Genomic DNA, 22,404 nt, shown 5'->3' on the forward strand with positions numbered 1-22,404 from the left:
ATAAAGAGTCATATTAATACTGTCATAATAACCAATGTGTATTTTCTTACAAGGAAAACGTGAAAATAAGGAAGTGAACGAGGGTTTAAAGACCCTCTCGGGGTAATTTAAAATATCGATGGTTACTAGTCACCTAAGTTTCCGACAACTGTAATTCAAATATTGGGAAAACTCCTCAGATTTTTAATCAAATGAATGACTTTTGCAATAATTTATCCAGTTGCCTGCAAATATTTCACTCCATTATGTTAACTAACACCCATTTTCTCAATAACAGTCTTTCATTGAGAGAAAACTACTAAAATAATGGAGAATGAATGTGACTGTGGTTCAAGAAGCACGTCATACTAAACGGTGATCATAACTCGAAGCTGCTAACATGGAACAAATACACACTCTTAATTGATAATGCTATTTTGTGACTAATTATAAAAGATAAATATAAAAAAAAATTGATGATTCAGTATATTTCTCCTATTCTCAAAAAAGGAGCATGTATAAGGAAAATTTCAGCATAAAAATCAGCTAAATGAAAGACCATGTAAAACAGTTCGTATCATGCATCAAAGATCTTTACAGGAATCGAATACAGAGCCAATGAAATTAGTTATGATAAAATTAGTGCAAGGTAATAGGGAAAACATTTCATGCATTGAATGGTTTTAGATTCAAAACGAAAACTGCAAAGAAATTCTCGCGTAATTCTTGACTTTTAAGAAATACTTCGATTGAATTAAAAGCAAGAAAAATAAAATTAAAAATCCCGGATTGATGTACAAAAAAAACGGTAGGATGGTTGTTTAATTTAGAATGGTCCGAGTTTATAAATAAAGATATATTTGATTGAATTACTTGAACTTGAAGAGATATGTATATCGTCTACATTATAATCAAAAGAAAATATTCTCAGTCTTAGTCAAAAAGAAAATAGAATGAAACTCAATGATCGCAAGTGCCAATTGCTATGTGTTTAAGAATGAGAGGATGTTAATTTTAAATATGCATTGAAAAACTTTATCGTGCACAGACATTTTCGTAAATGATAGCTATTAAAGGTTAATATATAAAATTATGTAAAAAGCCAAACATAACTTCCACGACCCAGAGAGCTACAACAAGAGAAAGTTACATTTTAAAATATTTTAAATTGAGTATTAAATGGCATAGAACATCAACTTATGAAATATATTTATTCAGCTTGTGAATCTATGGATGATTTCATGCCTTTGATGACTTAGGTAATGACTGTTTGCCTACTAATGAAGACAAGAACTTGGAAAATGTTGAAATATAACTTATTTATGTCTTTTTATAGGGTTGTTATTATGATATATTCAGTTTTGCAATGTTGCCCATTCAAAAAGTTGGAAAACCTTTTGATAACATATGTATTAAAAATTCTCATAAAACTGCTCATAAACTTTACGGTGTACACCTCTTGCAGTGCCATGAGGAAATACAGGTAATGCATTTAAGGGGCCTTGCTCATGGATTGCTTAGCAAACCCATGGGTGTCAAGTCGTTTCGCATTCATTTTACAAGCTTCAAAAAGTTCCCTTCATGTTTAAAAACCTTATAATAGTCCACTAGAAAACTATTTAAGACGTATTAATTAAAATCGTGACCGACGAAATTGGACTTTATATAATTTTATAATTTAATGTTAAGCGACTGAATTATAGAAACGCTCATCAATAGTCGTCATCATTAAATATTTTAATATATTTCAAATATGTACTAGGGATAGTAGTGAAAAAGATTTAGGAATAGAAGAAAGATATTCCATCTAATCTTGATCGATGATCCATTGCTATAAATTTGTACTATGAAATTAAATGGAATATTTATACGTGTGGCACTACAATCAAAATAACAAACAAATTCTGCCGCAAATGGCGTTACCACCATTCATTTCCACCTTTGATATCCATGGTTATTCACAGGTGTAGAATTTGGTTGCTAATTAAAACCTTTGGAACCGGATTTATTATTCTTACAAATATTCACTGTTGACACTGGTACAATGTCAACACTACATTTGTGTGTTTCATTGTTTTAAAAATCTACATCTGTGTTATATATATATATATATATATATATATATATATATATATATATATATATATATATATATATATATAATATATATATATATATATATATATATATATATATACACATATATATATGTATATATATGAAGTTCTCTTTTGATGTTTTCCTATGAAACCTTGCAGTGCACTAGTATCAGTATTTATTCATCTTAGAGCCCATTCATAATTGGTGGAACAGGAAAATCTTATTGCCTCTTCTACGGCCGAAGAATGACTAAACATTTTGGACAATTTTAAAGACACTTTACTTTGTAGATAAGAAAAGATATTTTTCAAAATGATATGATTTCATAAATTTTAGCATTGCAAAAATATATAATGGGGCGTTAATGCACATGTTACATTCGGGTTATATTAAATACACATTTGGTAAACCGTGCTATGAAATATACAGGTATAACTGATAGGCTGTCAGTAAACTTCACATTTTTGCACCCGCAGTTTAGTTTTATAGTGTGGATATGTTTCAGAATACCATTCCTAATTCATTTTCATTCTTTAACCTTATGCGCAGGACTTGAACCGTTCTCATTTGGTAGAGAACACTTTTGGCAGGTCTGAGATGCGCTTGTAAACGGTACAAGTACATACACAAGTTTTCTGAATTGTAATGTAAAAATTTCAAAATCGGGAACTTTAAAATCAAGGCAAGTAAATAACTACTAACTTTTATTACCAGCTTAGACAGTTTTGTAGAGAACACTTTTGGCAGGTCTGAGATGCGCTTGTAAACGGTACAAGTACATACACAAGTTTTCTGAATTGTAATGTAAAAATTTCAAAATCGGGTACTTTAAAATCAAGGCAAGTAAATAACTACTAACTTTTATTACCAGCTTAGACAGTTCATGCAAATTACTAGAATTTGAAGATGATCTTGAAAATAATTTACTTTCACCGCATTCCAAACTCTTTTCCTCCATAGTGATTAATTTTACCTTTTAAAAGAGCGACAGCTAATTACGAATTCTGAATTACGTATGAACTGTTATCATCAATTGCAAACTTATAGATTCAAGCTACGCATTCACCACTGCGCTATCAACTAAATGGATAAATTGGCCACCGCCATTGTTTAACTGTGAAAGGGATTGCGTTCATTTGCAAGAGTATTACCCTGCTTATCTACGCTATTCATATGTTTATTGTATGCATAAATTACCCGAGTTTGTGAGATAAACACGCATAATTTACCTTTTGCGAACACATTGCGTGGTATTCTCAAATGAAACGTCGTCAATATGGCCCGTTAGATACGACAGAAAATTCTTTCTATTTAAAAGCAAAAAGTTTCAATCACTCTGAAATACCTCTTCATGCTTACATATTTATATTTTCCGATACTTTATCCTTAAAAGTGTATTTTTCAATCCTGTTATCATGTTGTTATCATAGCCTAAGGAAAAAAAAAACTCCTTTTTTCAGAAGAGGGAAAAAGAGCGCCAAATTAGACAATGATCAAAAATTACTAGGTCATTTTGGCATTTTTATTACATTCCATAATTTTATAACTAAATTTATATCGAAACCATGAATATACGCTTCCTTCTGATTCTTGCGCTACAGGAAATTGAAGAGATAACTGGTCGATGAGCACAAACTCCGAAGATTTATATCCACACCGTATTTGCTGCGCTGTTGTAAATAATTGTACTGAATACCGACTGATAAAGGGACTCAGCTACAGTATGGCCAGATTGGCTCTAGAAAATATTCAAAACTGAATTACCCAAACTTCTTTTATGGATATAAAAAATTGCGCGTGATCTTAAACAACGGCCTTACTTTCCAATTTAGCATTACCAGAAATTTTGATTTTTCTTCTGGCTTTTTACAACTCATGCAGTTCCTCAAAATGCTAACCCTAGGTCATCATCCGGAAACTAATACAATTCACACTGCGATAGGGTATGATGGCTGGATAAAATGAAATACCCCGTAATTTTCTAACCTCACCGACATAAAATTCGAAGTTATGGTTGTTGTTTGAGAGAGTTGAAACAGTATTAACTGAATAGGACGGATTTGTGTCTGAAAACTTGACCGTACCGGCTTCATATATAATATTAAAAATGAAGACGCTAAATCGGGTAATGTAAAATTTTCAGTGCTATCGTACGTCTAAGAACTCGTAGAAATCGCCAAAAAAGATGGCTTATTTATTTTTGCAAAATGAATAATAATTAAAGACAAGGTTTGCGCCAAGTCACGGTTATATATGTAAGTATAATGTGGAAAAAGATAAGCAAATGATTCTTCATGATACATGAAAACGTTGTGGCTTCATCTTTGAAAATTTTTACGTAACTAGATTTCACTCGTGATTGAACTTTCACGCAAAAAGGTCAAAGTTTATCAATTTCCTTTGTAAAGGATTAACTGATAATCCTAACAAACATTGGTGGCTACAATTTCATGCATTAAGCCAGAGCAAAACAACATTTTTCCAAACAGAAAAAACATTATTATATCCTCCGTTATTTCTTTATGAGTACGTGTGCATTGTCACATCTAATTAATGCTTTTATTCAGGCGTTTGATTTTATTTCAATATTTGAGTCTTCTTAACGTTCGTATTGGTCAATACCGGGTAGGAAACATTTTTCCCCAAACGATGAATATGATCTAATTATGTAGTTATATTGGCAGACATATCCTCGTCGTCTCTCCTTAAAATATTGCCACGTCAGTACTCCTCTATCGATACCCAATCGCACCCCCAGAGACCGCACGAGCCACTGGTTCGCCATCCACACCAAGATTTCCGGTTCGATTTCCGGGATTTGCGCGCTTCATCAGGGATTATAACCAGTGCGTAAAGCTATTCTGCGTGAAATTGCATCTAAATCGAGGTAGTTGGTATGAAATTCATCATCTTCTGCCTTAAAACAAATGAACAGTTTTGAAATGAAAGAAAAAATAAAAATTATTGAGACGCCTTTTTTTGCCATAGTCGATACATTCCACATGGATTTTGGGCTAACAAAATACTCCTTCGTTAGAATTGACGATGCAGATCTAATTCGTAGAGAAATCAATACAACAAATCTAAAATTCTTTTCATTGATCAAAAGGTAACACGACGGAAATAATGTCACTTTCTTCTGAAGACTGTGTAATCCCGATCTAACAGTGAGTCTAATAGTGAATTGCGATATATGTGTGGATAATAATCTTTCACGGCATGTTGATAGATGGTAAAATTTCGTCAACTGACCTGGATTGTAATTCTAAACACAGTAAACTCTCGACTGGGAGTGGGCGGATTATTTCTGCTACACTATTCCCAGAACCTCGAATACGTAATAAATTACAATCGTAAAGATGTCTAAATGCTTCGATACTTCGATTCACTTTGAAAAAATATACAACTTTGAAATGCCTCCGCTTTATTCAAAGTTAATAATTTAAAAAAATTAGAAACTGTCAATATAATTCAACTTTTTAATCTAACTATATTGAATAATCCGTGCTTTCCCATTTTTGCTTCCCTCATATTCATTTAGCCACGAGAATTCAATGCTCTCCTTTATAAGTAAATGAATAGTTACACTATGCCACAAATACGCAATTGACTAACAAGAGCGCATTATTTAAATTAGTGCCATATAGCGGATATAAATCCTTATTAGCGATCCTTTTTAAAATTCGTCCTTCGCCAGTCAATTCTTTTTTACCTGTCTGGCTACGTTTTTGGTTTAGCAGCTCCATGAGGACAATGCGCTATGTTTTTTTACATTGTGATACTTTTTTGTTCTTATAAATCTTTAATTCCACCTTTATGAGGTTTCTGGAAATGGAAAACATATATTGACCATCGCCAAAAAAATTTGAATTAATAAAACGGATGAACAAGGTGAGTTTCCGTAAATATCCGTTTATTAAGAACATATTTTCCAAGTATTTCGGTTATCCAGTGTTTTCCGATTATTCAGCCTTCATCGTGCGGATTATTCAGCCTTGATTAGTACGGATAATCAAGAGTTTACTGTAATTCTAATAAATTAACCGTTAAAACCGACATTGCCAACAGGTATAATTACATACGGTGAAAGGAATATAGTCTGACTTTTTACGGTTTTCGGAATTTGGACTCGACGAAAAAGGCTCATACGGCTGATGAAAAGTAAATCTTTCGTCCCTAAAATTAATTCATCAATGCAGACCCAATACTTATTCATAAATTTAAATATTAAACGGCCAGGTTAAATAATCACATTTAACCATTTTGCACCCTATCAACAAAACCTGGACACCGATGGCAATATAAATTCTATGCGTACCTACCGTTTCAACATAGGTTAATTTGAAACAAATTCATACGGGTCACCGAGAACGTGTTGTTTTCTATTAAGTTTTTCTCTTTGGCTCATTTTTCGTATAAGAGTTAGCCAAAGTCATTGATGAAAACGAAACATTTGATTTTAATGCGCAAATTGTCGTACAGGCGAAATTCACCATTGGGATCGATGACGCAGTCTCAAAATTATACGAAATATTTACTTAACCCAATTACCCAGTTAGTCTAATGTATTATCTTACATATTCCGTTTACATTTCCGCTATCCCACCCCGTTCACCTCATTTCTAAGAACTCAGTTAGGTACAAAATATATAACATTTGATTGATCTGATTTGTACATAACATTTCATTAAGCCGGGCCTGACCCTGCATGCATTTTTCGGGAAACGTTACTCAACTAGACCAGTATCTACTTTATACAAGATATATCACAATGTTAGAGAGCTGAAGGTAGTGCAATAGCATAATGCTATCTGAAATCTTGCATTTTCTAAAGATATATATTTCCGATATTTTCTATGTAGTACAATGGTTTTGCTTATCACTATTGTATCTTAGTTTGCAATTATGTCAAATTGCAGCATAGGAGAGTGAGTTGCTAAATATTTTATACTCAATCAGTGTTGGAAAGCAGTTATCTTTTGTTGAATTTGTCTACGCAATAGTGCAGCGTCCCATTAAATACCACTGTCAAAGGAAAAGTTTAAAACCAGGCACTCTCCAAGGTTCTCTGTCAGGCTGGTTTTCGCCTCGAATGAAAAGGTTCTCATCATAATTTTTCCATAACATCCCTCACGCTTCCTTTATCCATGCCATTATTTTTAAAAAATCGTGAAGAATCTCTCTACCTTACCTTATTTCTTTTCCAAGGGTCCCAAATAGCTACTTGCCACACATGCAACGGATAAAAAATTATATTGAAGATCAAGACTACTAGCCATTCACCAAAATGTAATCGTCTATATCTCAATATGGGAATATGCCTTCCGCTGAACCCCTTAGTTTTTCTATTTTAGAGTATACTTCGATTCCACCAACCAATGGTCCACAATCTTGGGAGTAGTGGAAGGGCATATTTGTCCTCCTGACCTCTGGAGCTTTACTTAAAGAAGAAACCATTAATAACTCCTCTAGTGCTTTAAAAGAAGAGAGGCACGAATGCTAGTCCACGCTGGGTCTGTTCCACATTAAAGTGGCTTTAAAAGCACCTTGCATTACTGGAGCTGGTTTGCAATTTAACGAAAGTGTCACGTTTTAAGTACCGCTTATAGAGTAAACCCAAAACCTCATCAATTCCTTTCCCTACACAATAATTACAGAGAGAAATGTGATAATGAATGCTGTTATTATTGGATTCAGAAAGAAATAAACAGGGTCCACAATAAAAGTACCGCGTATCCTCCGGGAAAAATAGATTTTTAATTCATCGTACTCGTACAAATGCTTAAAATTCTTCAAAATACTCCCCCCTTGCATCAATAATACACTTGCGGAGACGTGTCTGTGGCGCCTGGAAGGCACCCTGAAACTCCTCGATGGGAATGTCTATGAGGAACGTTGTAACATGCTTTTGAATATTTTCCAGGGTCTCCCAATGCTTTCCTTTCAACACTCTCTTCAGTCGGGGAAACGAAAAAAAGTCGCACGGAGTCAAGTTGGGATTGTAAGGAGGCTGGGAGAGCACAAGGCTAGTGCTCCGGGTCAGGAAGTTGGTAACGATGATGAACGTGTGGCCAGGGGCATGTGGCGTGTGGCTGGTTGCTCCAGCGCGTTGTGTTACGAAGTGAAAAAACACACATCACACGGAGGCACGTTTTTCCGCTTAGACTTTGCCGAGCAAACTGACGACTATAAAATCATGCGCAATACTTTCACAATAGACCATGCATTACCATCTTAGACGACACACATCTAAATCCGCCATAGGAATAACCAGAGTATTTAGGGGAATGTTGAAGAAATCATGGTATAGAGATGAGATAATTAGAAAATACATAAGAAAAAGAAGGGAAGAATAAAAACATGGTAATGGGGATAAGAGAGTACAGAGAGAGATATATGAAGAACGGAAAAAAATATGAGTGCAAAAAAACCCAGGGGTGGACGCAGTGGGAAGATGTGAATATTTTACCGAGAAAGGTTGAAATCGGTAAGCTGAATGGGAAAGTAAATGTGCTTTCGGGATGAAAGAAAGGAAAAACCTTTCATTTTAGTGATAAGATACGAAAATTGTTAACTAACTAAGGAATGACTTAGGAGAGATGAATAATTACTTAAAGGAGCTACAATGAAAAATTTTCAGGTCAGAAGTTTATAAATAGATATTTTAATGCTAATGAGGATAAATTAGTTCCAAACATTATAAATTGCAATACAAAAAAACATTAAAAAATAAAATTGTTCAAGTTTTGAGGGAATGAAACCTGAGGTAAACCACTGAAATATTAAGAGTGGAAAGAATTTATAAGACTATTTGTAGGATTTACGAGGAAGGAATTTTTATCCACCATTCATTTCAATCTCATGTAAGGGAGATTTAATAGTGAAAGTATCACCAGTATGGGGCTGTAAGATTCTAAATCCACGTACAGAGAAGAGGCTACGCAGGGAAATCAACCAAAGAATAGAGAATAGGCAATAGATTACTTGAAAGATGATTTTTTAATTGTTCATTTATTAGATTTCGACGAGGCCGACTAGGATTCATGAGGAGCAGCGAAAAACTAGGTCCAAAAGAAAGAACGTAAGAGAGATTTTAAATAACAAAACGCACTTTTCGACTGGGCGGTAAAATATTATGAAAGAAATTCTTCAGGTCTGTGCGTAGGAATGATGGCAGGTTATATAACCTAATGAAAACGCTTATATTACCGGATTGGCTTTTAGCTGGTCGGTCCGTATACGGCTAATTAATTAAGAGCATCACATCAACTGTGATAGCTATAGAATGAGAAATAATGGTAAGAAAACGGCCATAAAGACTTCTTTGGAGGGAAGAAGGTTGAGGAAACATCAAATAGAAAAGTTAGAAGAGATGCTAATGATTTAACGAGAATGTGAAACAAAAAGAGATAATTAAGAGGAGAATTTCGCTTGGCAGATATTTTTGAAAAGAGAAAAGAAAAAAAAGAAAAGTTCATGAAAAGATTCTTAAATAACGAGTTAGTAAAAAAGGTTTAGGAAAATTTTGATTTTGAATATAGTTCTGTATACTGATTCCTGGCCAAGTCTCTGAGCACTTGCAGCTCCACCAAAGCTATGTGATTTTTCGGGTACCAGATCCTCCTGGGAAACCATAACCGGCACAGGGAAAGGAACTGGCCTCCCTACCTTGATGTGTGAATTACACAAGCCATCGGGCTTAGTACTGTGTGAACTCTGTCATCACCCACCAAACTGACCTTCGGGTTGATTACTGTATTGATGTTTTTTTACACTTCTACGCTGAGGCAAAGAAGCGGGAAGGTTCGACGGCGGTCGGATAATTCTCTAACATGCGAACCCAGAGGTTGCAGTTTGGAGTCTCGTCCTAGTGGATTATCCGGTCTCACTTTTAGATTAGGCGTTTGTGATTATCACCTGCTGTTTATAGTGTTCGCAAAATGATTAAATGTAAGAGATAGCTGCGTGCTTCTGATTCCTTCAAAAAAATAACCATTTCTTATGATTTTTGGGGAAATTGGCATAATTGTGAATGTTAATATATAGGTGAAAATGCGTGGTAACCACGGGAGATCAATGTAAGACATGTTGAATAAACCGTTAGAAAGATATTTACAGTTAAATGGTCTACTTAATATACAAAAATATATTTATTAGGTAATCTACCAGTTAAAATGGGTTTTGGATGGGCCCTCCAACCAAATAAATATTTTGTGTCTCCTAACAAAACACAACCTAACATCCTTAGCTACAATGGGACATTCTTAATCTCTATTTTTTTTCCTCCCTTTATCCGGTCCTACATCCCTATCTTATTCCTGCCCTTTCCTCATTTGCCCATCGTTCTCCCCTCTACCACAGTCTACAATAACACACCACCAATCAACACACCCTCACGCTTAAAGCTTTTGCGTCTGTTTTAGCGGAGAGAATAATTAAAAAAGTGGCAGCAATTGTTTTCTGAATCCATCACATATCTATCCTTGTGGCCAGATGATGTTGCTTACGTCCAAGTACAAGCTTGTATCTCGAGTGAATATTAACATTTACAAGTTAAATAAAGTTAATATATCCACTTTTTAAAGTAATTGTTTTTCATTTTATTGTAGAAATATTTTAATTCTCCAATATGCTCCTCTTTTTTCAAAGGGCTTCATTATGATCTGTATAATGAGTAGTGAACACCAGATCTTCCTCGTGCTATGAGTTCTAGAAACAAATTACACCTGAAATTTGAAACCTTTTAGCTAGAATGCGCTGATTGTTAACATATCTTATATAATAATTTCATTGCTAAATATTCCAACAACAACATTCAATATATTCGATTGTTTATGGCTCAACCTCAATTTCATGTTCATTCAATGTAGAAAAAAATGTACTTTCCCACTGTTCTTCAAGAACTTCAATGTTGAAAAATACATTGTGTACTGCATTTAATGAACAATATTCTAGACTATTATAGCTCTATGGTCACATCATGTCGTAGACTGAATTGCGGTGAGGGACATTTCACACGAATTACATACAAGAACAAAATTTATAACTTTTTTCTCACATTAAAATATCATAATCAATGTTTTTGTAACTACAATGAGAGATACCGTCCAGTCGCGCGAAAAACTGAGAAGTAAAACGAGAGCTCCATCTTTCATAGGGTGCAATGAATTTTCTCGTTTAGATTCTTTTAGCAACCCGCCCATACTTTTATCTGGGCGCTAATGTTTACCCGCCGTCAAACACAGTGTCCCCGAAGCAGGAAAAAATGTGTTTTCCGTGACTGTAAATATCATACAATGACCCAATAGGTAGGCAGTATAATGAAAAAGGCTATTTAACTCAGCAATTAATACTTTGGGCGTAGGACATTTACTTCATAAATTACTTTCAATATGAGTCTTATGGAGCTAAATTTTTAATAACTTTCATCCTGCTCGTATGCAAGGGTCATCCTCCCTTTTATCGGCAAAGGCGAGGGAGTAATCACTCTCATAAATCTTTTGCTTAAACAATCTATGCCCCTCCGCAGGCCCTCCTGTATTATCCTTCCAATATAATTTGGGTCCTGAATAATGCCTTCAACGCTTGCAATAAATTCTTTCGATCCCAATCCTTCTGCGTGGGTCTCTGATCGCGGGTCTTAGTTCATCTTAGAATTTTTCTGCGGGAATTTTTCCTGCTAGGGTGCAATGAGTTTGCCATCACATCATACCAGAATAGTTAACATCAGATCATAGGTAATAGAACAGATAATTGATATAATTCATGATAATTAGTGTAATAATACTTTAATTCAATAAATGTATGCAGGAGAGTTTAAGGATTTTTAACCATATATGCATGTAGCAAAATCAGCATTTAAAGGGCATAAAGACGAAGAGTTATGCCGAATTTAAAATCCATCCCGCCAATAAAGCCTTAGAAAAGAATTAATTCCTTTGGTGTGATTTTATTGCATGCAAATCGGAATGGTACTCGGTAGGGGAACATGTATTACACATTTTTTATAAGAATATAATACCAGAGTCTGGAATCTTATGGCGCAGAATAATTGTTTAAGTGGATCATTACTTATTTGTTGGAGATATTTTCGAATTGGTTCGAATTAAATTGTAATCGACTCAATACAAATAGTAGCAATCAACAGAAAAATTAAATCGCTTAATGCTTTTAAGAAGAGAATTAAAAATAATATTTTTTTTCATTGAAATATAAATGTAATTGGAAGATTGCTGATACACTTTCTGATTTCTTCATTAAAAATTGAAATGGACAGAGAAGAAAACAAAAGAGAAAGTACTTGGTATGGTGGGCGAGGACAGGGATTTGTTGGGAGAAATCCTATGGAGGCAGAAAAGTGGATGACGGGTGTATTGATCGGCAGCGGGATGTTTAAGACTGGAATTGAGGGGAGAATGTTAGGCAAACGAGGAAAGGGCAGGAACAGGATAGGGATGTTGGATGGAATGAAGGGAGGAAGAAAGTATTCAGAGGTGAAGAGGAGTCTAATGTAGAGTAGGATACTGGATTTTATATTTTGTCAGGAATAACAAAATATTTATTTAGTAGCTGTGCCCATCCAAAAACCTACCTTAACCGGTAGATTACCTAATAATAAATAATAATTGAATATGTATGATGGTATTCGATAAAACCTTTTGAAGAATTCAGAAAATGAGCATGGGGGTGCATAATGACTCTCTAACAATATACTTAATATAAGTATGGCAAAATAACGCTTAAAATGAATTTAATAATGCTCAAGACAAGTATTATTTATTAACTTATTTAATTTTCAGAGGTTAACTTTTTAAATCACTAGCTGTAAATAATGAAAAGAACTACAACGCCCGTGGCAATATTCTTGTGTCCCATTAAACGCTTTCACTTCATTTAGGATGACCGCAGAGATTCTCATCTCATTTCTGTTGTTATAACTAAGCTACAATCAACATTGCCCTCTCCTTTTACTCTAAGCCTGTATTTAGGGGCAAGTGAGCATGAAAAATTACTCTCTCAAATCAAGCCATTAAATACGAATCTGATAAAAATTAATTCTCCGAGGTTGAACACAAAGTGCCTTAAAAAGAGGTGGAATTATTTCCTTTGGCGTATGCCTTTAAATTTAAAGGTAATAAAATCAAAATTAAACAAAGAATGTTAATTTACGAGGGTCATCCGGAAAGTAGTACCCGTTCGTGAAATAAAGACACAAAAGTAAATATTAACAAACATGAAAAATTTTATTTGAAAGAGGATACTTTAAACTACTTCTCAACATAATCTCCAAGCAAATTAAGGCATTTGTCATAACGTGTGACAAGTTTCTGTATTCCTGCTGCATAGTCCTTCGCCGCCAGCTCATTGAGATACGCGAGGGACCCATCTTGCACAAATTTTTGCATAATGCAGATGGTGTTTAACAATTTCATGAACAATTGTTCGAGAAACATTGGGAAAATGCTCACAGATGTCATCAATTGTGACGCGCCGATCGTTCCTCACGAATTCGTCAACTGAGCTCACCAGTTGGTCTGTAATGACAGACGGTCTCCCCGAACGCTCATCGTCGTGTGTGTTCCCCCTCCCCATGTTGAAGTTGCGACACCACCGCCGAACAGACGACTCGTCCATTACATTGTCTCCATACACCTCCTTTAATTGGCGATGAATATCACATGGGCGAACGTTTCTTGCATTGAGGAATTTTATCACTGCCCTCACTTCACAACTGGCGGCGTTCTCAATTTTTTTAAACATTGTAAACAATCACAGAAACAACACAGGCAATGCTAGCGTCACGCAACTTGGCTCAGAGAAGGCAGACAAGCCACTGAAGCTATCTGACCTCGTCCAGCGGCTACTCGCGTCGTCAGCACTTCATGCGGCACGAACGGGTACTACTTTCCGGATGACCCTCGTACATTTATATCTATTCAGCGTAGTTATCCATAGACTGTCAATCCACGACACTTTAGATGAAATTCCAATGATAGGTGCTGGGCACATTAATATTTCACATATTTCAAAACATTTTTGATGCTCATAATAAATCTCATGTTTTTCCCAAACAAGAACTAAACGTAGACCTATGTTAAAAGGCAAAACGTGAAATGTGAAACAATATACACAACTACGAATAGTTGTGACACTCTATTCTCGGAATTTCGTCCGATCATCTGATTCCTTTAATATCCTAACATACGAGTACTCAAGTAGTTGAATTGGTACTTAGGTACGTGAAGGCACCCAGCCGGCTATCGAGGGAACCGGGTCCGAGTCCTGGTCAAGGCGAATGGTTTCTACTCAGTGCAATTCCTGCAGTACAACGCATACTCATATAAGCGGATGCCTCCGTTTGGGCAAATTTCGCGGTATCTCCCGTAGGTATTTGAATTAGTCTAGTCAGAAGCATTCATTATGGCAATGGCCAATTAACATTTCATGGATCATTTTTCATTTGACGTCAGCGGTTATTCATTCCCTTTCAACTGTTCCCTATCATACCTCCATTTGCGTGATGATGGATCAAACAAAACTTTACCATAATTTATTTCATTCTAATGATCACTCTTCGAAAATCACAAACTATCGCGGGCTACAAATGATGAAACTTCAATGAGAAATAAGGACTATTGAGTACTCCATACGTGAATTACCATTAATATTTCGAGGTTCATATTGATATAACAGTTAATAAGCATAACGCGGATTATTCTACACGTATTTATTCATCGCATAGCTGTCTCTCAGAACATTAAATCTAATTGCAAAACATGTACCTTTATTTACTTACTAAACATTGCTCTTACCTTTCTTAGAGCGGTATTTACATGAGAACCACCTACAAGCACAATTAAATAATTCCCATTTGGCATATTTGCTGAAGTGCCTCTCTTTATTTTGCTTACCTATTCTTTTGAATCCTTATGAAGATTTTTTGGCAGATTATGAATTCATTTCATTGAGAGAAATGAATGCATACTCAAGACAGCATATTTTATACCTCCCCATGGATTTTCTGTTGAGCTAAGGCACGGGAACCGATATTTTAGCACTCTAGACGCTGAAAATTTCACCGTTTCATGAAACTTATCATGAGACCACATGATAAGTTTTCTCCCTCTCGTACAATATAGGCTGAAGTCGAAAACAATGTCCAGGTATGTTGTACCTGTATGTTTTCCTGTTGGTCGAAAGAAATTAAAACCACCATGAAGAGTTGAAACAAATTAAATAAAAAACCTAAAAATAATTTGTTTAGCTATACTGTAGAAGCATCGTTAGATTTACAAATGAATTAACTTAGCCTCTCACTCCTTTACGAAGAGAGATTCAAGAAACCGTCTTCTTTAATCGAGTCGAATCCAACAGAGCAGCTAATTTTCGCAATAGATCACCGCCTTCCGTGAAAGGCCGAGGACTCATGTAAACTTTATAATTATCGAAATTTACTTACACTCCGATTTTCAAATAAAAATATGTCCCATAGATTAAGTGCAATTAATACTATATAAATAAGTGGAAGCCAAAGTTTCACAGGAATTTTAAAAGACAAACCTAATGTCTTATTTCGTGGTTTTCCTTACAATATAGCATAATTTATGGTGCTTAAAAATGAAACATTAATAATAACATTTGCCGATGCATTGAACCTTTATGCCACATGAAAAGGCCATCTAACAACATGGGATCACCAAAAAATTGTTTAACCAAGCAAAATGTGAGCATAGATTAACTTTCAACTTTAAACTTTAAATCAGTTTTTGCGCTAAAGTCAATTTAAACGATTTTATCTTATCAACTGGGATGTATCCATGAATTCAATAATATTTGCAATAACTTTATGATGGGAAAATTTTAAGATCATTCAGGTCTTAAATACTTCCTTTTGTGTAGCACCTTCTCCGATTGTTTAAATTAATTTTAATCCTATGTGCAACTGCATTGAAAAACCGCACTTTACACATAATTAAATAAATGACCTAAAACCTAACAATAAAATAAACCGTTTTTCTATAAGATATTCGTAATTTCTCTATTCATTCCTTCCAGCATGAGCCTATGCTTTTCCAGCCTCTATCTCGTTTGTTCAACATTCTCACCGCTATCGCAATCTTCAACCTTCCATTGCCACTACACTACAGTTCATATGTATTTACTCTTCCTCTGTTTCCTCGAATTCCTTGAATTTCTCCCAAAATATTCCTCGCACTCCATAGCATGAATAGCATTAATTGTTTGCTTTTATTTTCACCCATTTTATTGCCATGTCCTCCTCCACGCCCACATGTCGAAATTCCGCTAATCTACGCTCAATCTCATATAAAATCTTTTTAATCCTTTTTTTTTAAGTCCACAATACAAAGTTCCCAACTTCTTCTTAAGCACTTCCTAAGTAGCTGAACTATTCTACTCGCTCCAATTTAGGCCCTCCAACTTTGTTTCTTTAAGCCTGTCTATACATGAAGACCTTCATTATCCTCCTCTTTTTCTTACTTATTCTCATTCCAAACTCATTACACGGATTCTATAATACGTTCGTCAATAATTATAATCTCTCAGCTGGCGGGCTAACTAACACCTGATGATCCGCAAATCTGATTTGATGAGCTCCCCAGCTACAGTTATTCCGTCCCTTCGACCTCCCCACGCTCACTTTGCCATTTCTCCTTGTAAAAGTTCAAAGAACTAGATGATAGCATGCACAAATAGGGCATATATATTTTGTAAAAAAATTTGTTAACTCAGAGAGTGCGCGAAGTGGCTTTGTCTTGTCTGTTTGTAATTCAATTTAAAACATGAAGAATTTATCTACTGAATGGCATGAAAAAGGTTGAACATCCTCGTAAATGCTCGTAGATAACGATTCAGGATTTTAATGATACTATTTTTTGATGATAAGTACACTTTTTGACTAAAAATCATACATACTGCTCAAGTTCCTGATCATTAGATTTAACTTGTCAAAGTTAATGTGCTAATGAGCTACCAAAATAGTTGAAATTCGAGTTGTATAATATAAACTTGAGATTCCTGTAATTTGAAGAAATTTTTGCGAAAAAGTTCCAAATGATAAGTGTCAATTCAATGCCGTCATGTTAGGATAATCAAGTTAATTAATGACCATTGTTCAAGTGCTAATTGGTTTATGTAACGCTTTATAAGCATGGCCTCTTAACGCATTGCGTTTTTTTCCTTAATTGAATCCAAATGGGCCTTGTCCACTGTTCTCTGATATTAATTAAATTTTCTTCCGCGTGAATTTTATTTCCATGGAAACAAAAATTTTCAATTTGAAATGGTCGCTCCCTTGAGCATGCAGTTTTCTGTGTCCTCCTGTAGCGGTCGAATCATGTTGCATGGAAAGGAAGCAGGAACATGGTGAATAAAAGCATGCATTTTATTTATTTGGTAGTCATTTCCCCTCATAATCGAGAAAATTAACAGCCAAAAGTTTAATAATACATAATATAAATAATGCATAATATATTTGTACTTGTGGATACCTAATAATTGCTATAATGCGGCAAGGAATCATAAGAAGCTTAAAATATATCCATATTTTCCATGCAAAATATGTGATAGGGAAAGCAAGAGAGCTAAAATACAAAACCGTATGAATATATGACTAGATATCGAAAATCTATTGAGATAAGGAATCCATCATTTAGGATACTATTTTCGCTTAATAAAATACAATTTTTTAGCAAATGGAACATGGAAAAGGAGTAATTTAATTCATAAATATGAGGCAACTGAAAGTAAGAGTTCATGTGTCATCATGAAGACGAATGGATAATGTAAGATGGATAGAAATAGGTTAGCAAATACGTGAAATAAAATATCAGAGTAATCCTTGATTTTATGATATCGCTATATGACATTGATGAAAACCTAATTCAAATTGTCAGGATTCTTCATCTGACGGATATTTCTACAGTGTAAGAAAGCATTACTAGAATTTTGGCTATTTTGGAAAAAACGGAGAAGGGGAAAAAAATTCACATTTTTAAAAACTTATAGATGATTGGGAAGAAGTTAACTTAGGGATCAAAACGATTGCCGAAGATCTATACAATATTAGAAACCAGCAACTATGGAAAGCACCAAGGATAATGATGTGCAACTATTTTTCAAGTACTCAACGTTGTAAATTATTTGGGCCTAAAATTAATATAAAAGTTATTTTAACGCATATTGCTTCATCTAGCACTTATATTCTATGAGCTTTTATCAGTACATAACAGCTTAAATTAGGGTTTACGTTTATGTAACTGACAACCTATGGCCACAGTAATTAAATAATGAATTGAAGGACAGATATTATCCGTTAAAAGAATATATCATATTTTTTCCATTTATCCTTATTAAAACACCTTTTCACAAGTTCATAATACAATGGTATGTTAATGTTATAGAACTCACATATAAATTAGCAATTCAAAATGATTTACCATGATATGAAGTATTTAAAGATGTACTAATTGACAAGGATAATGTTCACGTATGTTTGAGTTACTTTCGTTTTATTTTGACTCATACCCAATGTTAGAATAATATTCTGGGTTCCATTTAGGCTTGGAAAAATTTTTTAAACAATATATGTAGATGCATAACTCTAAAATTGTAAATCTATCTTTTTTTGCGTAGCACCTGCTGTCAAGTCAGAGACCTGACTGAGTCAGGAAGACCAGAATGAGTATTTGTCGAGCTCTAATTTCATACTCCTATTATGTATGATGAAAATGGTCAGTAGATGTCTCTTGCATTGAGATTTTATATCATTGATAAAAATTAAAAAAGTGGTTCCCATTTGTTCTTGGGTGGCGACTGCATATGGTGTGAATCGGAGAAATTAGTGAATTAGGTTAAAATGACACTTATGGAGGGATACTGACCCTGATCAATGACAATAAATTTTAATAAATGGAAGACTACAGTTAAATATTTACAGTTAAAAACAAATTTTTTTATTGGTGTTAAAATGGTCTCCATCATTTTCTTTTGAATAAACGACACCAAAAGTTAATACATGTAATTTTCGGGGTCGCTAATTATTATATAGGCAGTAAAAAGTTGTATTTTTTCATTATTATCTTATTATCTGCCGAAAAATTAATTGATTCCAAAATTTTCATAAGGCCACTTGATTAACTCAAAATATTTATGTATTTCTATTGCTCAAGCTGAAAAAAAAATTCATTGAATGCCTTTGAAATGTGATACTATGTATTTGACAAAATTATAAGTACCCATTCACCATCACATTATACCACTTGTCATATACTACCATCAAACCTTTTCCATAGAGCAGAAACACATTCTTCTTCACCAAAACTTAGCTAGCATTGATTACCAATACAAATAATACCACCATAAATTATATTGGAGCAATAAATATTAAATTAATAAAAATACCTAATAATGGAACTATTCTCGTAAAAAATAATGGAGCGCACTCTGCAAATTAGCATACTAATTCACCCGAGGATATTTCATTCCCGCAATTACGAGTGGCATGAGAGGAATGCGTATGGATTATGCGTAGGTATGACACTTTGATGCTGAATCACTGCCTAGGAAATTATTCCTCTGGAATGCATCCAATCTGTTATCACACACTGTTCTGTCGTTTGGCAATTTTTGTTACCATCAATGGGAAAATTATTATGTCAATGGCTGTGGATGAAAGCAAATAGTAATTGCCCAACCCATTAAACTTTATTACGTGAATCACTCCGATAAGATTTTTGGGATTGTAGCAATAAAATTGCTTATTTTTTTACAAAAGTAGTACCATTCACATTTTCCTCCCAAATCACTAAAATTAAACTGCCAGAATCATCCAGAGATAAAAAATGCAATCCAACACTAAAAGGGGAAATACTTTTCCTCTTATTTTTGACACGCAATCAAAGGCGCACGAGAAAAAAGAAGAAAACCTTCCTTCATAATCCAATAATTTTATTCGAAATGGAAAATCAAGGCTGAAATGAGAATTACTTACACCAAGGACTCAAACCACTTTGAGCATTCAAAGAGCTTTCGGGAACTACGGAAACGATGACTCTTCAAACCACGCTCACTCAGCCATCTAAAAGGGTATTTTAATCCGCGTGCAACGCTCTAATGCCCGGACGGGCGCAGCATGAAAATTAGGATACAACGGGGCCAAAACAAGGTGAAAAACGCATAAGGCAAGAGCGAATATCCGGTGCTCTCTCGTGTCCCATTGATGAGAGGAGTAGCATGCAATGGGAAACATTGCAACTTGCACGTAACAGCGTGTAGGAGAAGGAATGCACGGGTACGACCAGGCCCGGGGACTAAATGAGGAAATTAACCCATTATGGGCGCCAAGCAATTGCCGGCACGAGGGACAGGCCAATCATAGCGTGGCGGAATGTGCAATGCAGAATGCTATCGCTGATTATGCTTGTTATCCGGGGGAACAAAGGAAGGAGAGGAGGGAAACAGTGGGTGGGGGGATGGGAGCGGGTTCACGGGTGACTGAAGCACGGGAGGAGTATTCGTGAGGGTGGATGCATGGATTAGCAATTGCTAAGCGGGCGATCAAGCACACCTGAGGATCAGAGAATTTCGAGGCGACTCTTAAGCACTGGTTTAGGACACTCTGGCGAACTCCTCCACAACATTTCATTAAAAATATAAAGTGGAACGGACCATTGAACCATTGAGACATAGAATTATTTTCAGGACATAGGAAAAATAGGCAACAGAATACTAAACAGTTCACCCAAGCGATCATTATATTTTACAATAAATTATTTTCACGGATGATAGCCCGTTCGATATCGCAATAGTGATCCCATTTTATTTATAATAGTCATCCTGTAGTGAAAATACAGATATAGTAACCAGCACCTTGGCGACATGGCACCAACCTCATCTGATGTTCCAGACGTCGTTGTTTACCGCAAAGGTGACAGCCTTTCTTGGATTTTTGTATTGGTGGTTGTTGTTGTTTGTCTGTCATATTTTATTTATTAAAATTATAACGCAGAATATGACCTGTTGAAGGAAAAAAGGCAAACACGAGGAGTCTAGATTGCTATCTATTCTGCCTTAGCCAAAGTCAATAAAAGTCACTTAAAGTTTCGTTTTCTTGCAGCTAGAATATGGCAGGTTTTGCGTTTGCATTTTCAACATATTTTGCCTCACATAATATCTTTCCTAGAACCTTAAGCAGTTTTACCAAAGTCATGTTGTTGCTAATTTCTTATTTATCCTCCCCTTTGGATGCCACGAGACGCACTGTTCCTGTCCTTTATGATTTTGTATGATTTCTAACCTACTGTTCTTTCCTGTTGTGTATCGTCTATTTCTCCTTTGGTGGACCCCTGACGCTATCTCTTGGCCAAAGAATAGGGGCACTTGGATGCATAAAGACCCCGCAGATCTGTGTTAATTACCATTCCTCGATGGATTACCTTTCCCCGATAGCAGGACGTGCCTATGTTTACCGAGTGTCTGATTTCCCCGGCGTCCGAGGCATCGGCCGCCAGGATTTGGAGAGCAGCACTGCCGGAATCTCGGAAATCGAGATAGTGTACTGTTTCGAGCGGCGGCTGACTGGTTTAAACTGCCTTTGACTGCTGATGTAGATCTTAGGCTCCTTTTTGTTTACTTGGTACATGTAAAGGGGAGGGAATGTACGTGTGCCTTTTTCCTTTGGAGCGCTTATTCTTTTGGTGCGCTTTCCTTCCACATGTAAGTGTGCTGAATTAGATTTCTTTAAATGTCTGCGCGCCGCCTAAACACGCTCGCCTTGCAATTTGACGAGAAGGGGAAGCCTCCTGCCCCGTTGGAGGTCCACCTCTTCACGTTAGAGTCGCTAGGCCTCACACCGGAGGAGAAAGGCGCGATCCAATTTGGATACAATCGCCATTTGATATTCCTGAAGTTGGCAGCCGAAGCTACAATGCAATGGGTTTTAGGCAATACTCCGCGGAAACTAGCGTTTCCGTCTTTAAGTGACCAGAGAACGACAATAACTATTGAAAACACTTCCGGCAGCCCGTATAACGTAAGGGTTCTTTATATCCTCGTGAACACCCCGTTGAAAGACTTAACAAGTGAGCTCCAACGTTATGGAAAAATCAATCGCTCGTGGGAGAACAGGAGGGAGGGAGAAAAGATAATGTGGGTGCTTACTGGCACCAGGGTTGTGCGGATGACGTCGAGAAAAATATTCCTTCATACCTTCACATCGGCGGCAATCGGGCCATCATCATCTATGAAGGTCAGCGCCCCACTTGCGCCCGCTGCAACCGAGAAGTTCCCGTGTGCAAGACCTGCCCC

Source organism: Hetaerina americana, unplaced genomic scaffold (genome assembly GCF_022747635.1).
Source record: "Hetaerina americana unplaced genomic scaffold, ioHetAmer1.1.p SCAF_6, whole genome shotgun sequence".
Classification (NCBI taxonomy): domain Eukaryota; kingdom Metazoa; phylum Arthropoda; class Insecta; order Odonata; family Calopterygidae; genus Hetaerina; species Hetaerina americana.